The sequence below is a fragment of the Amblyomma americanum genome, chromosome 4, assembly GCF_052857255.1.
Source record: "Amblyomma americanum isolate KBUSLIRL-KWMA chromosome 4, ASM5285725v1, whole genome shotgun sequence".
Lineage (NCBI taxonomy): Eukaryota > Metazoa > Arthropoda > Arachnida > Ixodida > Ixodidae > Amblyomma > Amblyomma americanum.
In genome coordinates, this window is record NC_135500.1 from 152949910 (window position 1) to 152962749 (window position 12840).

Sequence of the window (12840 nt, forward strand, 5' to 3'; positions counted from 1 at the left end):
TTCTCTCGCCTGCGGCCACCACTGTTTTCTTAGCCGAGCAGCCGACTCTTCCTTTTTTTGACAGTTATTGAGCACCTCTTTTGAACTCCATAATTTATTTCCACTAAAGGAAAAATATCAAACAGCAGTATGCGACAGGCATGTGAAGAGAAATTTCTAATATAGACATGTTATTCTTAAGTGTCTGCTTTTTCTCCTATTACGCCAGACCTGAACGTATTAGTTTTTCCGCAAAGTTTCGAAGAGGAGCTCAGCCGTCTTTCTCCAAGGCTGATGCTTTCGAAGTCGCATTCATCCAGAACTTCAAGCGCGCACACACCAAGCAGTGTTGCACAATTCTGTATATTCAAAGTGAACGCTCATGTGTACGCTTTATCAGTTCCGCAGTTTCGGGTGAAGTAATTTTGTTCTATCTTTTTCAATGACGCACATTCGTCTCAACCTGAACTCGATTCGCGTTTTTATTTCGCTGGCGCCATTGCCACATATATTCCCTGCATGCCAAACATAGAAGGCATTCACTGTATAAGCTCGTAATTTCGCGTGCAGATGCAGGAGGTAGGATGAAGAATCGAAGGTAGTGCCACCACGAAAAGCGTAAGTTAGTTGGTGGAAGCGAACTAAATGAAGGACAGAATGATTTAACTCAAAAGAACTTAATGATAAGCAAGATATTCTAGAAAAGCATAGTAGCAAACGTACAGCAGTGACGCTATATCAGGCGGCGCAGGTGCTTGCGTAATATATCTTGCATAGGTCGGAAGGAATGCAATTTTCAAGACTAAGAGATTGAGGCTTTCATTGGCGCAGCACTGGAGCAGTGGCGGGTGGACCATATTAAATTATCTGCAGACTTTTGCACTCAGATCCCCGGTGGAACTGGTAGCTAAATAGTAATAGAAAAATACGCACTTTCATCCTTACTTGACTGGTGCCGCCGTAGTATCTAATTTCACCTTCCATCACCTCGGTGAGCGGTAGCTTTGATAAGAACTTGCACTCTGTTTTGCTGCACAATTAATTTTGTTTGTTTATATTATCTACTGATTTATTTAGAAGGTACAGCTGTCTTTATCTAAGTACAATAGACGCTCATGCAGGGGCGAAGGAAGTGTAGAGGTGGATGTTCGATGCGTAGACTATAAATGGCGGCGCCGTTGAAGGAGCAAGTCATAATCAGCCATACTGACACTGGAACGACGTATGGTAATGGTGGAGGGTATAGAGGGTAGATATGCTTCCTTCCAGGACTTGTATTATTTTTCATCCCTATGAGCAAAGAAAATTCCTGAAAATCTTTACTTAATGCAAAATATGTCTACATGGTAACACTTTGATTGAAACTAGTGAAATCCGACGTAGGCTCCTCGAGTGCAATGAAATTAAGAGGACTAGGTTTAGCCACTAAAGCGTTGGTTCAGCATGCCTACATTTCTCTTGCAGTTAGGGTTGGATGAGCAGATTTTATTTAGCTTATTAGGTGCCTAAATACGGTTATAGGACATTCATTGAATACAAAGGTTAGGCTGCTAGTGAGTATTGCGCCATGTGTATGCTTCTTATGCGCTTGCTGCGTTGCAGGCGTCTTTATTTCCCTCTCTTTTGTTAAAATTTGCTTCGCCGCTGAATTATTGTGGCTCCTTCCGTAAAGTAGACTTACGTAAAGTAAATCTGAATTATAGGAAGGAAAACATTACGGCCAGTGGATCGAGCCACTGGCCGCCCTAGATCTAGGGCGGTAGTCTACCAAGTTTCTTCTCCTACAATGCATGAATCATGATTGCCCAAAAAGCTTAGATGGTTTACAGGTACTGCAGTTCTATGCTTTGGGTTTAGGCCAGTGGCAGTTCTTATGTTATCTTCTTTTTTTTTTAATCTGGAAGTAGAAGTTTCCTCAGCACTCATAGAGATTATGGACGAAGGAGAGATAAAGATATTTTGATTTTATAGCGATGAACTAAACACAAATTTGACAGTTGTTTTTTAGGAGCAAATTAAGAGCAGTTACCATAATTTTTTCTTATGGACGTGTAAATGCACTGCCCCCCAAAATTCTGCCCCCCAAAAAATTCTCTCTTTCAAAAATTGCGCCCACTAGAGGACAAAAGGCACTCCCGCCTTTCTCAAATTACCCTGTCTGGCGCCATCTGGGGGCACACAACACAAGAAAGTTATTAATCTGTTAATCTTAACCTCAAGTCTAGTCGCGTAGTTGTCAAATATGCCTTGGAGAACCTTTCTCACTTGCATCGAGAAGAAAGAGCGGTAACAATGATTGCTTAATTTTTGCAGCGTGAAAGTATATTAAATGCACTATTATGCACTCTAATAAATATTTAGTCCATGAAACAACCGTCGTTGTTGTCGAATTAAGTGTTTTAGACGAGATTATAAGAACTATACGCACAAAAAATTGAATCTTTTCATCGCGAACAATTTTTTGCTGTAAAAAAAATTTCGAATTTTCTAAATTTTAGAACCTTGATCATATCATGCTGCTACTTTTCCTTACCGAGCTTTGAGATAAAACCTAAAAAAATAAAATTTAAGGCAGCCGGTTTGAATAGCTTTGTATGGATATGACGCCAACAAGAAAGAATGGGGATTTTTACTTCACCAAAAAGCACCTAAGTGTCACTCCAATGAGAAATTGCTTACTTTGGTACTCGCAGGTCGCTATTTCCTGATATTGATGTCCCGGAAACGACTACGTCACCTGGGCAAGTCGCACTGAAAGGTACGTTATTCACTCTCCTGCAAATCCTTCTCTAAAGTTCTGCACACTATTCTGAATAAGAGACTATGGAGACACTTAGACCCAATTAACCGTATTACAAGCTACTTACATCGTGACTGATGTTATCAAATAAGTGTCATAAATCACCCAAAAAGATTTTTCTGACGTCGATGCCAAGGCATGTTATTAAAACGTGTAGTTTCTTCCACCCTGATTTTGTTCAGCTTTTCTCAAGTTTGTACCGAAAAAGTTAAACTAGAACTCGTTCTGCAATGCAAAAATTTACTAATAAATCATGCTTCATTTCTTGTTCATTCAAATGATACAAGTTCAGTGGTCTTCATATATTTCAAGTAACTATAGTTAATCGATTATGTCGTGTTCTACTAAGGTACCGCGGTAATGTTCTGTATAACAACTTTCCTCCTTAAAGTTCTCATTTAGGCGAAGGCAGTGGGTGCAGCAACGTTTTTCCTGCAAGAATTTGACTTAATTTTTTAATTTATGCATTTGTTATTTATTAAAAAGCGGAAGAGATAATTTTTTTTATAATGAAAGCCCTGGTTCTCCGGAGGTGTTGAAACACAACCTGCTGTCAACTTGCTTTCTCGTTACATCATAGTTGGACGAGGAGCACACGAAGCGCCCTCTATAACAGCGATTTCGGCATGGTACCTTTTAGCCCCGACAACTGTTCTTATGGAAAAATTATGCACCTGGTTACAGGGAACGCAAGGCGGATGTCTACGATGACCCAAAGAAATGAACATGTTCAGAAAAGCTGTCTAAAGGACAAAAGCCTCCACCCCACCTCATTTGCTACTACTACTACTTTGTCCGATCAAAGCTTGCTCTTGTGAGACGTCACACACTGGAACGCCCAGCATGACCTTAACAGATCGTCATTTGCCAGCATTCCAGGCGTCTCTCTTCCCCGTACTCTGCTTTCTCTATTGTTAGTCTGATTTCTCTCTCATCATTAGACGACCCTCTGAATTTCTGCTCGTGCTTTCATCACCACAAAACGCGCCCATTGCTTCTCTTTTCCCCTGGCTTGGCGGCTGTTCTCTTTGTTCTTCGTTTCATTCACCTCCTTGTCCGCCTTCGCCTATTCTTATCACGTTACTGTAATGACACTTTCAGTTGTTGCTAAGTTCAACCCTGAAGCCTTCATTCCGAGAACCTTTCTTCCCGAACCATGTGTCTCGCCTCTTCGATCGCTCTTCCCCCCCGTGACCCTTTCAGCTTTCTCTCCGCCTCATCGCCTCGGGCAGACGCGCGGGCCGAAATTACCTCGGTGGTCTCGAATTACGCTTAACGATGCGAACGAGCGAAACGCTGGGTGCGCAATGAGGCCGAGGGCCGTACAAGGGCAGAATCAGAGTGGAGCATTGCTTTGTATTTTTACTAGAGCAGAAAAAAATTCCTTGCATTGTTTGAAGCAAGGTGATTCCCCTAAAAAAATTAAGCAAGAAAACGAGTCAAGAGTTTTGTAAGCCTTAAAAAAAGGATTTCACCGTTCATCAGAGCGCAGGGGTGGGCTCTGTCAGCGGCGTCCGTAAGATTTCCTGCAGCTCTTTGTTTTGATCTATTTTGATTTGCATCAAATGTATTTGTTCAGAGTTGATCAGGTGAAAGTACAGCGCGACTGAGACAGGACGAAAAAACAGAAAGGCACAACACCGACTAACGACTGATGATCTTTATTGGTGTCGCGCAAGAAATAGGTAAAATAGTGCACAACCAAATCGTTGCACTGCATCATAGATTGAAGGCGTAGAGCAGGAACAATGGTTTGGAAGCATTGCCGAATAAAAACAAGTAAAACGTGTGCAAAAAATGTACAGGAAAAAAACACCATTCTGTCGACTTAGCTGTTGAAATAACATAGTTCGTGTCGTGTGAGCGCAACATAAGCCTTGCTAATGCACTTGTCTTGCTAGGAATGAATCAGAAACGTTCCAACAATTTCTCCAGCGTGCGCTAATCTTTAAGCTTCCCCATGAACGTGTTCCAAGGAAGTACCCTTTTGTTCATAGTTCATATTTTGTGGAAATAGAAAGAGAGAATTAAGGGGAGTAAGCTTTACTACCTAATGCATTCTTTTTAACATAGAACTAAAATGTGACCCACTTTTTCTAAGCAGCTCTTATGTGGAAGCATATATCTTCTCCTCCACATTGAATAATTTGCATTAGCGACTCTTTCGTCATGAGGTATGCTTCAAGCCGTTGGGAAAACCTCTTTCAATAGTGCGCTGTATAAAAAACTCGACTGTCCGCTGATTTCAGAGGGAACACAAATGAGTATGGAAAGTTTAGTTCAGTGGTGTTGAGCATACCAACTAAGCTTTTGCCACATAAATTTTTTAGGGTAACTACAAACCATAGTAAAGACAAAGACTACTTTAATGAGGTCGCTGAAGAGGCAAGACGTAGAAAGACAATATTGCGTGCCACCGCGTATTTTTTCGTTTCAAATCTGTTGCAATAAAACCTAATTCCCTTGACATATACTATATTTCGGTTATTATACTGCATTTTCACCTCGTTCTGCTGGCAGATGACTGTGCGGATTAGACGTGTCAGTTAAATCATTATCAACCTTCTCGCATCTCGCGTTTGAGGTATTTCTACTATCATGTGGAGTGACCGTAGCGTGCCGTAGAGTGCCAAGAGGCGCTGCAATATTCTTGGGGATGCTCTGCAAAAGATAAAGTCGGGCGCAGCTGCACTGAATGAAAGCGGTACAGCAAGAAAAATGCTGCGATTTAAAAATGTCGATGGGAGGAGTGGTGTGTTTGCCTCGAGTACAAAGAAACAGCTGTAGTGTTTAAAATGTGTTCAACATTTAAACACTCCTAAACTACAAAGCACTCTCGGTATTTCGTGCTTCACAAGCACATTTTTAGCACTGATAATACGGGGTAGCCTAGGTTATAGTATTTGCTAACCACAAGAATTAGAAGCTTCCTGTTGCATACGATGAGATATTTTAACTCCATACTTAAGTCAACGCCTTTCGATACATGCCGTAGCAAAGGTTTTCAGACGCGCAGGTTTGAAATAATATTACACCAGCAACTTATTTTACAGAGATCACGTTTGCTTATAAAATTTGTTTTTTTTCTTGTTTGTTCTTGTACATACCACTGCACTTGCGGCTGATTTGGGTTTATGTGCTACCGTGAACACAAAGTTAAGATTTGCGAACGTTTATTAAAAGTTGTTTACTAGAGTAACCCATGCGATCAGTCTAGCCACGAGGTTACCGATCTTTCGTCTTGCGGCATACTTCTACGGAACGATGTAGCACCAAGAGTCAACAAGCTGAGCTCAGAATAAGTTACAGTGAAGGCTCTTTCAACTTTGACAACAGAAAAGGAATAAATGAATAGCAATTGAGGTCTCTATGAAGAAGCGAGATATACTGAATCTGAAAATCGTTTGGCGCATAACCTCGTTTTCACTATCTAGAAAAACTGATTTTATTTCCTCACGTGCACCAGCGTGCGTTCAAGACTACAATGCATGACGGCTACCCAAACTTAGCTACGCACACACAGCGAATGCACAGACGCTTCAAAGAGCAGCAAAGGATTTCTTCAACTACTTAAGCCTGGCATTCACTAGAGTCTTCAACTCCTGTGCTCTTTGGTTTACTGCGTTACTTCTAGGAAGAAAAGCTGACAATTTTCGAGAGGCTTGCATGCCTCGCATATCAAAGGAATGTTATGGCTGGAAATTGTTTAGCCGTAGCAAAAGCTTTTTATTGGTGAAATTTCGCTTTTTACTGTGCTGCATGAACGATTTGTTGTATTCAGCACTGAGAGCAAAGAAACATGAAGTAATTGTCTGGGATATGCATGATAAGCTTCCAGCGTGACGTCATTAATCTTTCTGTATTTATTCATATTTCTTTTATTCAGATAATAGTAATTCATCTTGGTTTCTACGTCGTTACATAATGCAGGAAGGGCTATAGGAACGAAGCATTAACCATTTGCCGAGGTTCTCATGTCTTCTCTACTGAAGTGAATGACATGAGATACTATATTTTTAGTTGGTACACAAAGTAATACACTTATAGAAGCTGTCACGCTAAATTGTTGTAAGGCAGTCACGCAAAATGCGCACAAAATTTCAAGTGCGTTAAATGTTCACAATCGAAAAAAAAACGCCTGTACGATTCCTCCAGTAGTACTTTCGTTTTAGAGATACCTTTGCTGAAATTTAACCTCCGGGGCGCTAAGATATCAGAGAAAGACCAAGACAAGCTGAGAGAAGAGCAAAAAGAACTTGAAAAAAAAAATTAAAAATTTTCTTCTGTACAACGAGGTACCCGGCCACCTACTTTGCGGGATTAGACAGCCGGGAAGCGCTCCTAGGAGTTTGTGAGCCCCATTTCCTCTAACCATGACCGTAACCACCAAAAAAAGAGAGATTTACACGCTCGTTTCATCAGCGGAAAACCACCTCGAAAGGAGAAAATTCAGCGGCGCCTGAAATGGGCAGAGTATAAGCAGTGCCCTTGTAAGGCAGCGTGGGTATTTTTTACAGCCGGCCCAGAAGCTGGGAACGCAATGCCTCCAAAAGGGTCTTAAAACGGTGCGACCACCAGCAGCTCACACATAGACCTCAAATACAATGGAAGGCTGGATCAAAACACTTTGTCCCACGGCGTGCGTAGAAACATCGCTTCTGTCAAGCGTCAAGGTTCACTAAGCGTGAAAGAGAACACACCGAAGGCAAGAAGAGAAGGTGAAATGGGTACACTGTAGGCATTTTTTTATCTACGTTTATATCGCTTTTCGTTTGTTTCACTTTCTTTTTCTTTTTGAGGATTCGCTGTATCTTCTGGTCGAGTAAAGCGATCAAAAATTTACGGCCGCTTCTCCTTTTGCTGCTGCAGCTGCGGGTTTAGTTACATAGCTGCTCGGCTGGAACTCGGTTTGTTCTGGAACGTGTACTGTCCCGCCTTCCGTAGTGTCGGTCAAGCGTTAAGCCAGGAAAACGTTGGAAGCATACCACGGTGGTCTGAGCCGTCTTTGCTGGAGCGCTGTATATCAGTGGAAGCACAGTTGATAAAAAACAACATTTAAGGCATAAAAAACTAACATACAAGAACACAACTGCGCCCTCGTAGAACCAGAACAGGGATGGGGGTGTTAGGCATCTAGTCTTACACGTGTTATACACGAATGCAGTGTTCTACTGGTAAAAAAAGTTTCAAGAAATCTGCGTATATTTAGCCTCTACTAATCTTCGTTCTTTATTCACGGGGCGTATAATATAGTTGTCGATCAAAGATATCATTGGTGACTAATCTGGCTTTCTACTGGCAGGAATTACCTGTTTGACGGCTTCGGTTGTGTATGGGCTCCATGAATAATTGGGAACACTAGAGCACGCGTTCTCGCAAAAGCATCAGTGGCTGTGATGACTGGCCATTGACATAGGAGGAGGCAGAGTTTGGAGGGAGAGAGGAGCTATTCTGTGCTAAGGTAGAAGAGTTAACGTTATACTTCAGTTTGCAAGAGAATTTAGGTTGAGCACCATTATCATTTTCACGGCATTCAGCCAGAAGTGAAAGAAATTGCTTCGATCTTGTGGCTTGTTTCCCAGCTGGGCGTAGCAACGCGGAGATGAGAGGAATGCTTTGGGCTTGCTTCTGCACGAAATGATTAACACAATGATGACGCTACGCAGGACTACGACTGCTACTCAATTCAAGCAGAATGCACTCAACTAACCACCGTAGCCTATTATTGGTTAGGCACATCCGTGGCGGAGAAGTTCACTCTACCTAATTATCTCAGTTAGCACTCGAGGTTGACATTCGGTTGACCGTGTTGGCCGCGGTAGAGTAGCCGATGGGTGGCCGTAAGGAAGCCATTCCCGAGCCGGGAGCTTGGTACATACGCACATAGTTACGTATCTTATTGCTGTGGCATAGGGTACGTGATGGCGCCACTGACGACTGCTACATCTACACATAGCTAAGACAGGGGACCCAGGGTAAAATAGCAAGTGCAGTAAGACCACTGTAAAAAAAAAGCTAACCAGGTGCGATTTTTTGGCACGATACCTAGTTGATATCACACAAGTTGAACACAGGGATTGAACAGGGCGCGCAAGATCCCAAACATCGGCGGCTGCAACGTTTTGATAGAATGGTAGACGTTCGCGTAGCAGTATTGTGCGCATCAATAAAATGAGTTTAGCAGAAATTCTATAATTACCCAACAGGAAATATTTGGTCCAGCGTTCCATATTTTCCTCTTTGAATCTTTTGTGTGTTCTCATGAATTTATATTCTAAGATGCCAGAAAAATTATTACGCTGGCGATCAGCGAAAGTACTCAGGCTTGCTCCCGAAACCACAAACGATGATGCTTTAATTTTATCTCATAGCTTTAGTTTTTGGCCGCGTGAACAGCTGGTGCGCATCGGATTCCATTCAGCTCAAGCTTGATGCAGAATGTGTAAAAAAAGAGGACGATAACGTGCTAAAAAAAACGGGGTATGGTCTGTTTCCCAGAAGTGTCTAGCAGAGGACACGCTCACAGCAGTGTTCACTAAACGTACGCCCGTATTATCGCACACTGCGCCCCTGTGTTTCATGAAACGGTGCTTATTTACTCGGCGGTTGACGCTCGCGCGTTCGTGCTAAAACCTTGGAGGGGTGTATATCAAGCGCGCCGTGTAATGTAGTCGCGATCACCGATAGAAAATTTACTTGCAAACACATATTAAGCCACACTTCTCTTCGACAAGCTAGAGCACTCATTTGTGACTAGTTTTTGTAAAAGGTAAACAAATTTATCATCCCAGCTATTGATGGCTCCTGTTTAGCGCAATTTTGTTATCAGACGCTCTCGTCCTTTAAAAGCGCCCGGCTTAAAAAAAAAAACATCTAGAGCAGACTGTCTCTTCTTCCTCGCGTCATGCCTTCTAGTCATGTGCTTTGTTTAAAGACCAAAGCCAGAAAAAGAGGTATAAACCAAACTTTAAATACTCCGCAGATTTCTCGTTCCCTTCATTACACATAAAACAATACGAGCTACTATTTGGCTTCTTTCTATTGGAGTTCACAGTAAGCAGGCGTCACAGTTGCGGTTCAAGGAAGCAGTACATAGATCTGAGAGCCTTTATTTATATATTTTCTGTCTCTGTGAATCGCCAAGAGTGATGTACAAGAGAAGTCCACAAGATGGATCTTGCGCCCGCCGCCCATTGCAGCAGCCTGGAGAAAAATCTGTGCAGTAAATCAGGGTCGTTTATGCAGCTGTTCAAACTCCGCTTTAGTGCACATAGAAGAAATAAGTGTTCAGTTTTATGTTTGAAGCGTAGACACGGCTTTGCAGTTCAATGCTGTGAACAAGGTAAATTGCTCTGGCAAGCGGGAAAATGGAATTTTAGATTGCACGCGGCACGTAGCTGTTCTCCGATGAATTCCACTATTTTTCATTTTCGCTTGCATGTTTTCAGCGCTTAATGCTAGTGCTTTTCTTTGCATGTTGACTTTAACGAAATACACGAAATTTTCGAGCGACCAGGAGACCACTGAGAGGAAAACAAATGAAAGCAACATCACCAACGGACTCTTCAGACTAACACTGTACAGAGTTAGCTTCATTGAGATAACAATTAGCGGAAATTCTACTCGCTTAATAACAACGAGCCAAATATTTGCTCCGAAATAGTATAAAACGCGTTAGTTCAGGGCCCCAGCGTAAAGGCTCACTTTTCTTCCAAAGCGGGCTTGTTATAGAGCGAGAACACACTCCGCTGTCCATTTCTTGTTCTTGGTTTTGAATAGGGAGGAAAGGCTGCAGTGCAAAGTATAGTACAGTAGATTTAGAGAGACGAATAGTACGGTCCACCTACTTTGCACTAGATTTTCATTAGGCGATATCGGGATTTTTGCAAGTGCTGCTAGACAAATCGACTTTTCTAACAGCTACAAACATGCCTGTGATTGAAATCACGAGGCGCTAGTGATGTCACGTACGGTTGCAAGTGCTGCTAGACAAATCGACTTTTCTAACAGCTACAAACATGCCTGTGATTGAAATCACGAGGCGCTAGTGATGTCACGTACGGAGCTAATCATTCCTTGAATTTCTATTTGAATTTGAAACGAATTTGTAATTTTTTCTGTTAATGCGAAAGTGCTAAATATGACATCACTTAAATTTCCTTTGTCTGCAAATAAACCTTACAAAGTCTTTCGAGCAGTATAAAGTGAAACTCTACTTTGATTCTATAATGCCCTTCATTCTCTAAGGTATTTTTGAAACTCACGCATACGTCTAATAGTTATCCATGCGAACCAAAATGGTCTCAAAAAGCCCCGCGATAGTGAATCACTGTGTTCTGAAAATCCGAAACTCTGAAAGCCGTATCCTCACACTCTTGAACTGCTGTGTGTGCATAGTAAAACTAGCGCGCAGAAAGAAGTTTTTCTTCTTGGCCGCTGCAATGAATAGTCGGATGCGCTCATAGGAATTTAAATAAAACGTTGCTAGCGCCTTGGCACGACAGGTCAGAGGCACTCAGTTCCCAAGTTAATTGTTATACGAGCGAAATTAACCCCTTAGCGACATTACTAGCGCTAACAAGAAAGGAACGCAGAGCAATCAGTAGAGAACAAAGCATTTTCAAAACAATTTTTTGCGAGCAGAGGAAGCTTGTAAATATGTTTGTGATTAGAAGTGATGAGCCACCGAAATTGAATAAAAGTATTCTTAACAACAACAATCCATAAACACACAAATTTTTACAAAATAAAAAAAAACTGATAGGTAATATTGTTTATGTGCAACGCGGACCGCGTTACTTGAAGCCATGCTCCGTACTTTTCGATTCCTACTATTTCCAGCTTATTTTCTTCCCTTCCAAGGGAGCTTGTTAGAAAATGTATGTCAAATTTAGAGAGGTCTTTAGGAGCTGGGCTTTCTCTCCACTCCCCTTTTTAACTCTACATAGAGATAGAACTGGACTAACCGAAAATACAACTTGATATGCACGATTTTATTCATGCATCCAAAGCGTCAATCGCAAAGCAATTGTTATGAGCATAAAAAATCATGCCAGTCTTCACATACCGCTGGCGGTTTCTAAGAATGTCGTTCAGTCAGCTTTTCGAGTTCCGCATGATTACATCAAATTTTTGGATGGGAAGGCGACCATAGTTATTTCTAAATAATTAATAATAGCTAAAGTAAGGCGTAAAATTGTCAGAAAATGTGTTGCTCAGTAAATAACTTCATTGCATGTGCGCAAAGACAACATTCTTAGAGTACTTAACTTTAATTGATATTTAGTTTCTTATGGGTAACCTATACGGTGCCAAATAACAAACATTAAAAAACATGGAAAGCGCGGAAAGCACCGAAAGTGCTTGTAATAACTGTTTCGTCACCACGCCTCAAACGTGCAAACACGAATTTATTTGCAGGTGTGCAGGTACTCAAATCATGAATTAAAAAACGACATCAGTGTGAAATACAATAATGCTGCTCTTATTGCTCCTTAAAAAAATCTGCTTAGTTTTACTTTTTTCTTAAGGCAGGATTTTGTCCACAAGGCGACAAAGACCACACCTCTTTAAAAGTTGCCTTGGGCATTAGCACAGCCATCAGCGCTTAGTTTTTGCTCTCAGATGCAAATAGAGCAGAATATCCAATTTATTCCAGTAACCCTTCAAGCTATGCTTGTAGATAACGTGTAGGAGTTCGCTATAGTTCGTCCTTCTTGTCAGTGTAATCAACGAAGCGTTAGACTTGTACCTTGAAATCGGAGGCGGTCGCTGTATCCTCCACGCCTGAAAGGACTCTGAAACGCTTTCAGTTTCCAAGTCCACCTGCAGAGCCGAGTCTAGAAAAAAAAGGCTTGGTGACAGGCCTTTGTCCCAGAGCGGTCGTGCTGGCCGTCTAATTAATTCCCTGAAACCAATCAAGTCGTCCATGGTTGGTGAATACCGCTTGTTCCCGGAGGGTTAAAGGCGGCTGCTCTGAATACGTTCTTATCCCTTCCTAGTTGCTGAGTTAGTTGTAACGTGGTAAGAGCGCTGGATCTCTGATGCCCAGCTCGCTCTTG

The 12840-nt window shown here is 41.8% G+C and overlaps 1 long non-coding RNA gene across 1 annotated transcript in view; it reads left to right on the forward strand.

The window, feature by feature from the left end:
- The first annotated feature begins 2670 nt into the window (after positions 1-2670).
- The window catches only part of LOC144128535 (uncharacterized), a 148934-nt gene continuing 138764 nt past the window's right edge, over positions 2671-12840 (forward strand). Inside the window, exon 1 of the long non-coding RNA XR_013313799.1 lies at positions 2671-2737. This is a non-coding gene — a long non-coding RNA (uncharacterized LOC144128535). The remainder of the gene's footprint in view (positions 2738-12840) is intronic.